The sequence below is a fragment of the Rhinopithecus bieti genome, unplaced genomic scaffold (genome assembly GCF_001698545.2).
Source record: "Rhinopithecus bieti isolate Rb0 unplaced genomic scaffold, ASM169854v2 scaffold_2572, whole genome shotgun sequence".
Lineage (NCBI taxonomy): Eukaryota > Metazoa > Chordata > Mammalia > Primates > Cercopithecidae > Rhinopithecus > Rhinopithecus bieti.
In genome coordinates, this window is record NW_016804595.1 from 1,272,633 (window position 1) to 1,284,920 (window position 12,288).

The following is a 12,288-nucleotide window of genomic DNA, read 5'->3' on the forward strand; positions in this document are numbered from 1 at the left end:
GAGTTCTGCTGTGTGATCTGCTGCAAGGATTTCATTGAGTTCCTCCTGAATATAGATCACCCTTTACTTGAGAAGTTCACTCCATCCCAGAAAGATAATGATTATCATAAAATCAAAATCTGTTCCTCTTAAGTGCCATAAGAACAATAAAAAATACACTGAGTCCTTATAAATACATTTTTTTAAAAATCAGGGAGCGAGGCAGGACTGCACATCTGAAAATGTCTCCTACAGGCTATGCTGCAGAGTAAATACATATAATATTTTCCATTACTATTAAAAACAGAAAAAACAGAAAATTCCATGTAATAGTCATACCCTCCCTCTAAGTAGCGTATTTGTTAACTCTATATTGAACATTATGAAAAAAGAACTACATCTAATTAGAAAATGGAGAAAATTAATATATTACCTAATCTTTTCCCAGTGAAAATAACACATGGGTACTGACCATGAAATAGTTACTCAAGGACCAACTACCCCAATTACCCAATTTCTGGAACATTTAATCCTTTGCTGCTCCTTCCTTTCCTGAGATTCTCTTTGGGTGTTTCTCTGCTCTTTAATATCACTAGTTATCGCCCTCACCCGATGGCCAACCCAAAGTAAAACGAAATTCAACTTTGTTACCAGTTACACACAAAAAGTTAGGCCAAAGGAAATGATGAAATAACAGTATCAGTTAAATTGAAATCTGGAGGCAATGTTAATTTTTATTGACCTTTTTTTCATAGTAGAAAGATTAATGCTATGGTATCAGACTGACCTACAATTAAATCCAAGCCATTTCCATTTCAGTTTTCTCATTTCTAAGATGGGGTTACAATAGCCATTATAGATTTGTTTTAAAAATAACATAAAACATGCAACATCCCCAGCATGGGGCCAGATGCCTGATGTGCATGCAATGAAAATAGGGATGGTTGTTTACCTTGAGTTAACAAGCTCAAAAACCTTCGTAGACAAGTACATTTATGTGCATCCTAATAAAGGAAAAATGAGGGATCTTGAAAGGTTTCCTAAAATATTACAGAGTAAATAAATCGAGTTAGGATTATAACCCACTCAACACCACCTCTAAAGCAGAGGGGACCATCATATTGGGAGAGAAGCTTTTACAGGCCCAGGAACAAAAACTAAACTGAGCATGACCTGGCCTTTGTTACACTGAGCAACCTCGAAAATGTCACAGTCTCTCTGTACTCAGAAATCTAATCTATAAAGCCAATAACTCACTGAACTAATACATCATTTCTTGTTGACTGATCAAAAGGTAACTGCATATATTCATGTCTGCTTGATGGGACCTGAGATTGCAATTTCACTGCTTAAGGTTTTCATAAACACATGTAGTTACACCTTTCTTCTGGTAGTTACACCTTTCTTCTGCGATCTCCTGATGGACATAAAGGAAATGAATTCCCTGTTTGGAGCTGTGATAAAGTCTAACGATCTGTCTGTTAGTGACAAAGTTGAGACTAGAACTTAGTTTTCTTGATTCTTGCAACTCAGTACTTTCTCTCACATGTAATATGTATATAAAATTCATGATCAGAATTCAGCTTCAGTTTCAACATACCCCCTATGGAGAAATATTATACACTAAGGAAAAAGCTGCCATATATGAGATACATTCTCTCTATATATATATACATACATATTTACACAAATAGTGGCCAAATTAATATATAGATAGATAGATATGGATATAGATATAGTTCCTTGCAACAAAATAGCTAACAATAAAATAATCTTACCAAAAGACAGAAAACAAAGGGCTACAGTCTTTCAAAGTTGAGGGGGCTCAGCATAGGTCTGAGTTATAAAAATGAAGAAGGTAGGCACTAAGCAAAATTTTGAAGGATGAGACTGGGGACTGGAGAGTAAATCTTTCATGTTGGAAAATAATAGAAAATGAAGTTAGAAAAATGAATAATTGGGTCGGGGGAGCATCACATCAGCATAAGGAGCTTTGACCTAATCTTTTTGGTGTGATCATAACTCATTACCACCTCAAACTCTTGGACTCAAGCAATGCTCCTGCCTCAGCCTCCCAAGTAGTTCAGACTACAGGCATAGGCTACTGCTATACCTGGCGAATTTTAATTTTTTTTTTTTTTTTTTTTTTTTTTTTTGTGGAGACAGGGTCTTGCTATGTTGCCCAGGTTGGTCTTGAACCCCTGGCCTCAAGCAATTCTTCTGCCTCAGCCTCCCAGAGAGCTGGGATTACAGTCATGAGACACTGTACCCAGCCTTTACCTAATCTTATGGACAAACAGGAATGGGGGTCTTGAGCAAGAGAAAGGAATAGACTTTTCCCAAACATTTAATCTGGCCAAAGTGTACACTGAGTATTGGAGGAGAGATTGGAGTTAGAGACCCAGTTAGAAGGCTGTTGCTACAATCCAAGCCATCACAGGAAAGAACTTTCCCATCTTTTTTTAATCACAGTCTCCCCAGGTGCTACTTACAGGGATACGGTGAAAACAACAGATACAGTTTTTGGTTCTTTGATGTCTGCTCTATTCCTGGATGCAATTTTGGCCCAGCATCTTGGCCACTTTCCTTCACTCTTTATATATAGCCCAAATCCCTTGCCTCTGAAACACTAATGTTTCCAGGTGAAACTGAGGTTACTTCCTTTAGTTCTGGAACACTTCCATTTTTTCCCCCACAGAACCTCTGCGGATGTAAGCTCTGTTTTGTCAGACTTGTCACTTGATCGCTGAATTTAAATCATAACATTTCAAAAATAGGCCACATCCATAAAGAGAAAGGCAAATCAAAACAACGCAGACAGACTTTGCCAAATGCCATATTTCTATCAGGATCTGCTGCCAACTACCCACAGCTTTTTTCACTCTGTCTAGTTTCAAATGGCTTGAGATCAAACCTAAACTTTTAGCTAAGATAATTAAATTGTGGTTGGGGAGCTAACTTTTAAAGAAAGCTAATTTGGGCAAAAGGACAATGGATCCAGGAGGTTAGTTCATACAGAATATTTAAATCCGTGTAATTTTAGTAAAACTAAAAGAACAACTATATATACTTCTGCAACAGTTTCCTGTTTTGAAAAATTGATATAGAGGTTTTATTTCTCATCTTGGCTTGGGTTACATTCTTTGTATAACTGTATCTTATTGCATATTGAATTCATGTAGTTTCAAATATGAGAGGTGAATTTAATAATGTTAATCAATATAAACCACTTTAGTGAGCTTTGTGGGGAAAAAAGAAAAATGGCCAGAAGATGATTTTCAGGGTTGTAGGCATATTCAGTATAATGTATTTGTCTGTTCAAACAGAGACAGCAGTTCAGTTTTAGGGTGCACCTGGTATGTGCATCACTTATTTTAAAAAAAGACAACAATAAAAAAGTATTCTTTATGAAAAATAGCAGAAAATGATCCATAACTACAGAAATATCTTCTTGTGGTCATAATTTTGATTTTTGAGAATCTCACAAATTGGAAGCTAAATAAAGCAATTCAAGTGTTCTTTAAAAACAACAACAAAATCAGCATGTAGAAATGAAAGGTATTCTCAGAAAGGTGGCAATCTCTTGCTATATTTGAGGAGGCTAGAACTACTGTATACAAGATATATGGATTAACTCAGTCACATTAAATCATTCATGATTCAGGCAACTCCAGATTGGGTTTGTCTAAAATCTGTTAGCACCTGGGTTCTTTCCAAACACCAGCAAGCAATTTTTACACAATCAGGCCTTTCCAAAGCCCATGACAATTTTCCTTTAAACCCTCTCCTTCCCTTCTACTGTTCTTTTCTTTGAATTCCACGTGCATTCTTGGAAAGACAGCGAGCAGTTAAACTCTCACCACCTCTCCACAGATGAGGGACTAGCGACATGTGCAAAACTGAGTCACCTTCGTGGCCCTGGCCATTCTGGCCATTGTCAATTTTTTTTTTTCTAAGGCATCTTGTTACAGCAACCATTCTAAAATGTAAGGCAGTGGGTTGACCAGGATCTGAATTAGCTTCTGCCTCAGATGACTGGAGGGTCCCCTACTCCTCTTCCAGCCAGAAATTCACATGGAAGGAAAATCTATTAGAGAATCCCTTCAGTGTAGTCTTCCAGGAAGCATCTTCTCATTTCCCCATCCAGAATCATGGCAAGGACATCCAGTGACAGATGTCAAAGGGAAAGGATAAGGCAGCAGGAAGAGAGAGGAGCCTGAGAGACTGAAAAACATTCAATAATATAAAATGGGAAAATGGGAAAGTCTGCAAAAAAAAAAAAGAAAAGAACAGTCATATCATATTTCCTTTCAGAGACACCAACCCAGTACATAGCTCCTTTATTTCTTTACACACTACCCCCTCCAACAAGGGATAAAAGATATGTTTTCTAAAACTTAATCTGGTATATTTCAGATAACCACATTCAATTCAACAAAGATGTATTAAGCGTAAGACATTTACTGAGCATAAGAAATTCAGACACTGGGCAAGTCCTCAAGGATCTAGAACTAGAAATACCATTTGACCCGCCATCCCATTACTGGGAATAATACCAGAAGGATTATAAATCATGTGCTATAAAGACCACTGCCAACATGCTATGTTTATTTGCAGGTACTATTCACAATAGCCAAAGACTTGGAACCAACCCAAATGTCCATCAAGATAGGATTGGATTAAGAAAATGTGACACAGTATACACCATGCTGCATACTATGCCAGGCCATAAAAAAGGTGATGGAGTTCATGTCCTTTGTAGGGGACCTTGGATTGGAAGCTGGATGGAAACCATCGATTCTCAGCAAACTATCGCGGACAGGGACAAAAAACCAAACACCACCGTGTTCTCACTCATAGGTGGGAGGGAACTGAACAATGAGAACACTTTGCGACACAGGGAAGGGAACATCACACACTTGGGGGTCCTTGGTGCTTAGGGTGGGGGGAAGTGGGGAGGGGGATAGCCATTAGGAGATTATTACCTAATCTAAATGACGGGTTATATAGCGGTGTTAACCACACCAACACGGCACGTGCTTTTGATACATATATTTGTAACAAACCTGGCCATGTTGGCTGCACATGCTACCCGTAGAACTTAAAGCTGTATATAATAAATAAATAATTCAGGACACTGGAGGGCCCGGGCACAGGTGGGCTCATGCCTGTAATCCCAACACTTTGGGAGGCCAAGGCAGGCAGATCACTTGAGTCCAGGAGTTCAAGACCAGCCTAGACAACATGGTGAAACCCCATCTCCACTGAAAATGCAAAAATCATCTGGGCATGGTGGTGCACACCTGTAGTCCCAGCTACTCGGGAGGCTGAGGTGGGAGAATCAACTGAGCCCAGGAAATTGAGGCTGCAGTGTGCCATGCTCCCACCATTGCACTCCAGCTTGGGTGACAGAGTGAAATCCTGTCTCAAAAAGAAAAAGAAAGAAAGAAAAGAAAAGAAAAAGAAAGAAATTCAGACCCTGGAATGTCAGAGTCAGTCTCTCCCTTGATGAGGTTACCAAGGTGTAACAGGAAGTACACAAATACACACAGCTAGAATGTAAGCCACATGCTGCAGAATAAGTGCATGGAGAAGGGAGAGAAATTATACCTGGCCTCCTGAAAGATGCAGCCTCTGAAATGAATATTGAAGACTGGGGGGGATTTAAACAGGTAGAGACGGATGGAATGGTAAGGGACTGTCCCTTCTTCATATTCAGAAGGCTGTGAGCAGAAGCTGGGGAGCCTGAATATACACAGGGAACAGTTTCATTTGGCTGGAGCAGGGGAGAAGTAAGGTAAGCTGAGTAGTAGACAGGTATCCTATCATGGAAGGTCTTGAATACCAAGCTAAGAAATTTGAACTCTCTTCTGTAGAACTGGGAGAGCAGTGGGTGGTTTTTGAGCAGGGGAGTGACCTAAGATTTGTGCTTTAGAACAATCACTCTTTAAATGGACTGTATGATGACCTGGAGGAAAAGACTGGAGTGTCATAACAAGTTAGGAAACTGCAATAATAGTCTGCACAAAGGGCTCTGGGGATGGAGTACCGCTCAGTTGTTACATGAAGCATTCTTCTGGTGGTAATATGTGACTCTAAAAGGTACATTTGGCCGGGCATGGTGGTTCACGCCTGTAATCCCACCACTTTGGGAGGCCGAGGCAGGTGGATCACCTGAGGTGGAGTTCGAGACCAGCCTGGCCAACATGGTGAAACCCCATCTCTACTAAAAATACAAAAACTTAGCCAGGCATGGTGGCGTGCCCTGTAATCCCAGCTACTCGGGAGGCTGAAGCAGGCAAATCACTTGAGCCCGGGAGGTGGAGGTTACAGTGAGCTGAGATACCAGCCTGGGCGACAGAGCAATACTCCATCTCGAAAAATAAAAATAAAATAAAATGTAAATCTGTCTCCACCTTTAATGTAGCAAGGGCTAGCCTCCTCATGAGTGGCTGCCTACATTCAAAAAGACTCTCAGGAACTTCCTCCACAAGATACAGGGCTCGGGAGCAGCGCCAGCCCTACATCGGCGGAGGAGCACCGGAAGTTCTGCAGCGCTGGGTTTCTTTGCTCTTCCACCTATGCATGCTCTTTCTCTCCAGCGGCCTACGGAGCCTGGTTAGCTCTGAGACCGGAAGTTCTGAAGTCAGTTAACATCCTACATCTGTACAACCTGCTGCTTCTCTCCCTACTCCACCACAGAAACCAGAGCCCCGAGGCTTTTGGTTTGGGTGCTGCCTTCACAATTTAGGTTTTGGTAAGAAGAAAGCTTATCTTCCTGTCATGAGAAAGAAAAAACAATGTATCTTTACGTAACGAGCTGAAAGAACAAAACAAGTATACCTAAGCCAAGTACATGCTATCTTTATTTCTTTATTTCCACACTGAAATTTAGTCAGGGATAAAACTTACTTTTTTAATCACACGAAGTTTGAAAAATAGGAAGTACTATGGGAAACACCTAATGCATCAAAACCTCTATGCATTTTATCTTTCTTATGTTTGCTGGGTTTTAATCTTAGTAGGTTTCCTGTTGCAACAATACAAAAACAGATAAAGAAAAAACTTAATAACCTTTCCTACCACAAATGTGAACAGCCCGTGTTCTTGTTGGTAGGTACAGATATAGATATATGAGATTATCATTATTTATTATCACAAAATTAGATTTTACTATTTCCCCACACACACACTTTTTTTTTGAGATGTGGGTCTTGCTATGTTACCCAAAGTGGTCTCAAATTCTTGGGCTCAAGTGATCCTCCCACCCAAGGATCTGTAATCCAAGTAGTCTATGCATACCACCAGGCCTGGCTTATTTCCCTCTCTTACAGTTTGCAAGAATAATGATGTACTGAGGACATCCCCCGGGTCAATAGCTACAGAATTAAATCATTTCTCTTAACTCTATATAATACTATTCCATTGTATGGATATACCATAACATATTCAATTATTCCCCTTTGAATGGGCATTTGGTTTGTTTCTAGTTTGTACCACAACAAACAAGCCTCTACCAGTGCTTATCCACATTGTGCAGAGAAGTGCTACCACAGCCAAAAGCATTTTCTGAGTACCTACAATATGCTATTTTTATGAAATATACAAAAGAAATGTGTGACATAGTCCTTTCCTAAAAGAGTGCCAAATATAGCTGGGGAAATAAGCCTAACCCACACAAAACACTTAACTGTGTAAGACAGTACTGAACCATGTTCTACAGACCTCATGCAAATGGATGCCAAGTTGTCCTTCTGCACAATGACAGATTGGAGAGGTAATCTGGAGGCCCCTTTAGCCATAATATTCTAGGAGCCTTCTCTGATTCAGAAAAGGGGAAGCATGAAAGGCTAAGAAGCCAGAGTGGTGTTTCTGGAGGAGGCAGGACTTGAACAAGGCCTGAACAGGGTTTAGATCGAGGGAGGGAAAAAAATGTATTTTGGAATGACAAATGAGCCAGGGCACAGCACTGACTTTAGACATGTATATGTTCAGGAGAGTGACAATAAGCAGTTCCTTCTCCAAGTTACAGCATTTCTAAACACCGTCTTCTCATACTCCTCCCACCACCACCACCACCCACCAGCCTCTGCTTAAAGATATAAAAAATTCCCAAGCTTGGCTGCCGCAGAACATCACACTAACACTGATTTAAAATGCACTACTTCCAGACAGCGTGAGCTTGAAAATACCTCTAAATCTCTTCCCTCCCTGTCCTTCTCATGCCCTACCCTGCCCCCTGCCAAAACACATACAACGTTTGCTGCGTCCTTCAAACAACAGTAGTCATTTAAGCTGCTTCTGCCCATCTGGAAAATAATATGAATAACATGAAAGAAAGTAATAATGAAGTGACTGGAATTTAGCAACAAAAAAAGACCTCAGTTCTTTTGATAATCAAAAACTGCTAAAATGTTGACATTGATAGTCATTACTATGTTGGTCTTTCACTCTATGTTGCAATAATATGTTTGCAACTTCTCCACATCCATTTAAATTAAAATATTTAATAACAAGTTTTAAATTTTATCATTTGCTAAATATGATTTGAAAGCTGAGTGTATGTCCTGATATATATTATGCCTGGAGACTGAATATAAGTAGCTCAATGGAAAAGTTCTGAAAGTGAATGAGGCATGAGTAAATTAATGTGCTTTTAGTCTCAAAGACTAGAGATTGAAAAGGCATGTGTAATTTTTAACTGAGAGGTGGTGCCACAGAGAAGTCTATGATTCTTTTTCACTACCCCTCCCAGTTTAAAATTAGCTTGCAGTGTGTTTTTTAAACATTAGGAAAACAAGATGCACTCCCAGGATGTTCATATGAAGAACACGTGTGAAGACATAATCTTGATAGTCATATTACAGAAAATAAGGGAGTGAGTTACTGAGTTTTTAACAAGGAGAGTGAGTTACTGAGTTTAAATAAAACTTAATTTGCTGTGTGTTTTTATTTAGCTGAATTTTGAATGCCTGTGGCCTCCGTGGCGCCAGGCAACCACAAAGGCAACTGAGGTCTGAGACAAGGCATCAGGGAGGTAGGGTCCTTTGACCTCCTGTGGCCCAACTGACATAACTGAGGTTGGTTCCTTTTTCGGTATCCACACCCCCCTCTCCTCACCAAACATCCCCCTGACGTTGGCTCTGAATGATGTGGAGACCCCGTGAGTGTCGTTGCATGTTAAATCTAGATTTTGGAATCTGCACTGCACACCTTATGTCAAAACTCAGAGTTGTTGTGTTTATATTTTTGTTTTTGTGTTTTGTGTTTTTATTTTAGATGCAGGGGATACACGTGCAGGTTTGTTACACAGGTGTATTGTGTGATGCTAAGGTTTGGGCTTCTAATGATACCGTCGCCCAAGTAGTGAACATAGTGCCCCATAGGTAGTTTTTCGACTCTTGCCCTCCTCCCACTCTGCCCCCTTTTGGGATTCACAGTGTTTGCTATTCCCATCTTTGTGTCCTTGTGTACCCAATGCTCAGCTCCCACTTGTAAGAACATTCATAGCCATTGTTAACTCATCACCGTGTAACATTCCAGGGGTTTAAAACGCACAATATGATCACAGTTCTTTTGAGATCATGGTTGATTGTCCTGACAAAGGATAACTTTTGGCTGCCCCTCTGTCCACCCAGCGATAGAAGTGGACTTGGCAAAAGGCAGGTGGCCTGTGACAGCAGCGGCCTGCCCGGGCACGCAGAGGCTTGCTCTCACTTTTAGAGTACTTGGTACATTTGACACTGTGCAGCAACTTTTTGCTTCTTGAATTGTGACCAATCAAAAATGATGAAACAAGGGCACTGAGGGGAGTTGAAAGAAATTAACTGATGTGCCAGGAGTCCTGGTCTACCCTTGATCAGCAGGTGTTATATAACGGAGGGCAAGTCACAGAGCAGACAGAAACCTCTGTTTCCTACCAGAAAAGATAGGTCCCAAATGATCGACTCCTCCAAGAACAAGAAGGAAAAAGATGAGATTTTAGATGGGGAAAAAAAAAAAACCAATAAGGGGTGGTCTAGGTGACCGTAATATCACTCTGCCAGAACAGCTAGACAACCAAGCATGTTGCACACAGCAGGGGAAGTAGCAGGACCAAGCTGCTCAGAACTGGTCAGAGTAGTGGACAATTTTGTGCAGATCTTACAGGCTCTTTTTTGTTTTTTGTTTGTTTTGAGACAGGGTCTCGCTGTGTCCCCCAGGCTGGAGTACAGTGGCATAATCACAGTTCACTGCAACCTTGACTTCCCTGGGGTCAGGTAATCCTCCCCCATCAGCCTCCCAAGTAGCTGGGACTACAGGTGTGCACCACCACACCCAGCTAATTTTTTAAAAAAAAGTTTGTAAGGAGAATGGCGTGAACCCAGGAGGGTTTTAAAAAAAAGTTTGTAAGGAGAATGGCCGAGATGGCGCCACTGCACTCCAGCCTGGGCTACAGAGCGAGACTCTGTCTCAAAAAAAAAAAAAAAAATTGTAGAGAGGGGTTCTCGCCATGTTGGCCAGGCTGGTCTTGAACTCCTGGGCTCAAGTGATCCACCCACTTTGGCCTCCTAAAGTGCTGGGATTACAGGTGTGAGCCACTATGCCTGGCCTTTGTTTTTTAAGACCTAAATGGACGTAGAAGAAATTCGGCTGATATTTTTTGGCTGGATTGCATATCAAAATCCCCTGGGAAACTAGGTCCCACCCCAATAAGCCTGAGGTAGTATCACGGATGCAAATCCTAGCACAAGTGCTTGCAAAGGCTCTCCAGGTGACTCATACAGCTTCAACACACATGCAGCACTGAATCTGATTCTTCATATCAACACCTTCGAAATCCTACTTCTTTGACCCCATCGTCCCTCTTCAGGGAGGCTGTCCTATAGAAATAATGAGATACATAGACAATTGTTGTGTAAAGATGTTCATAGCAACACTATTTATGACAGGAAAAAATTAAAAGGGAACCAGTGTCAAAGCTAGGGAAATGATTAAGCAAATTATAATATATAAAACCCAAAGAGATATACAAATGGCCAAAAAGCACATGAAAAGATGCTTAACATCAGTCTTTAGAGAATACAAATCTCTAAGAACTATTTCACCATTTCTGGTGTGTGTGAGATACCATTTCACACACACTATTTGGCTAAAATGAAACAAACGAAACCCAGAAAATGGTGTTGGTAAGAATGTGAAGAAATTGGAACATTGCTGATTGGAATGTATAATAGTGCAGCTGTTGTGGAATTTTATTTAGCTTTTAGCTTGGTAGTTCCTCAATAAGTTAAACATAGAATTACCATAAAATTCAGAAATTCCATTGCTATGTGTATATCCCAAAGAACTGAAAATAGGTGTTGAAGCAAAAACGTGTACATAAATGTCCACAGCAGTACTATTAACAATAGTCAAAAGGTAAAAACAACCCAAGTGTCCACCAACTGGCATCATTTGATGAATGGATAAACCAAATGTGGTACAGTCATAGAGTGAAATATTACTCAGTCATGAAAAGGAGCAGCGTATAATGTTAGATGCTACAACATGGATGAACCTTGGAAACATTATGCTAAGTGCAAGAAGCCAGACACAAAAGGCCACATGCTGTATGATTCCATTTATATGAAATAGCCACACATAGAGACAGAAAGCCAATCAGCAGTTGCCAGGGATTGGGAGCGGGAGGGAACGGGGAGTGACTGCTTCATGGATACAGAGTTTCTTTTGGGGCGGTGAAAATGTTCTGGAATTAGTCATAATGGCTGCACAACACTGTGAATGTACCTTTTAAAATGGTTAAAATGGTAAATATCATGTTAGGTGTATTTTGCCACAAAAAAAAAAAAACTATGATACATAAAACAGAATATTTTACTAATTAAAACTGACCTCTGAGGGAGTTTAATGAGATGTGGAAAATGTTGAAAAAAGCAGTCTATGAAACTATATACAGTTTGATCTCAGCTTCATAGCGTATAAATATGCACAGAAAAACAAGGACTAGAAGAAAATTTATAAAAATGCTAAACAGGGTTATTGGCAGATACACTTTCTTTTTTTGTAATTTCCAAATTTTCTATAATATTATGTTTATTATTATTGTTAACTATCATTTTTGTAAACATAAAAGAAAATTTTCTTTAAAGATGGGACCACTGACACTTTGGATCACAGCTAGGAAAAGATAATGAGAATAACAAAGGATCTAAAAACATGTGACATGATGATTCAGGTGGGGGGCTAGACAAAAGTATAGAGTGGTGGAGGCTGCAACAATCTGGAGAATTTATGTCCTGTCCAAAGCTGAAATTGTGGCTCCAGATC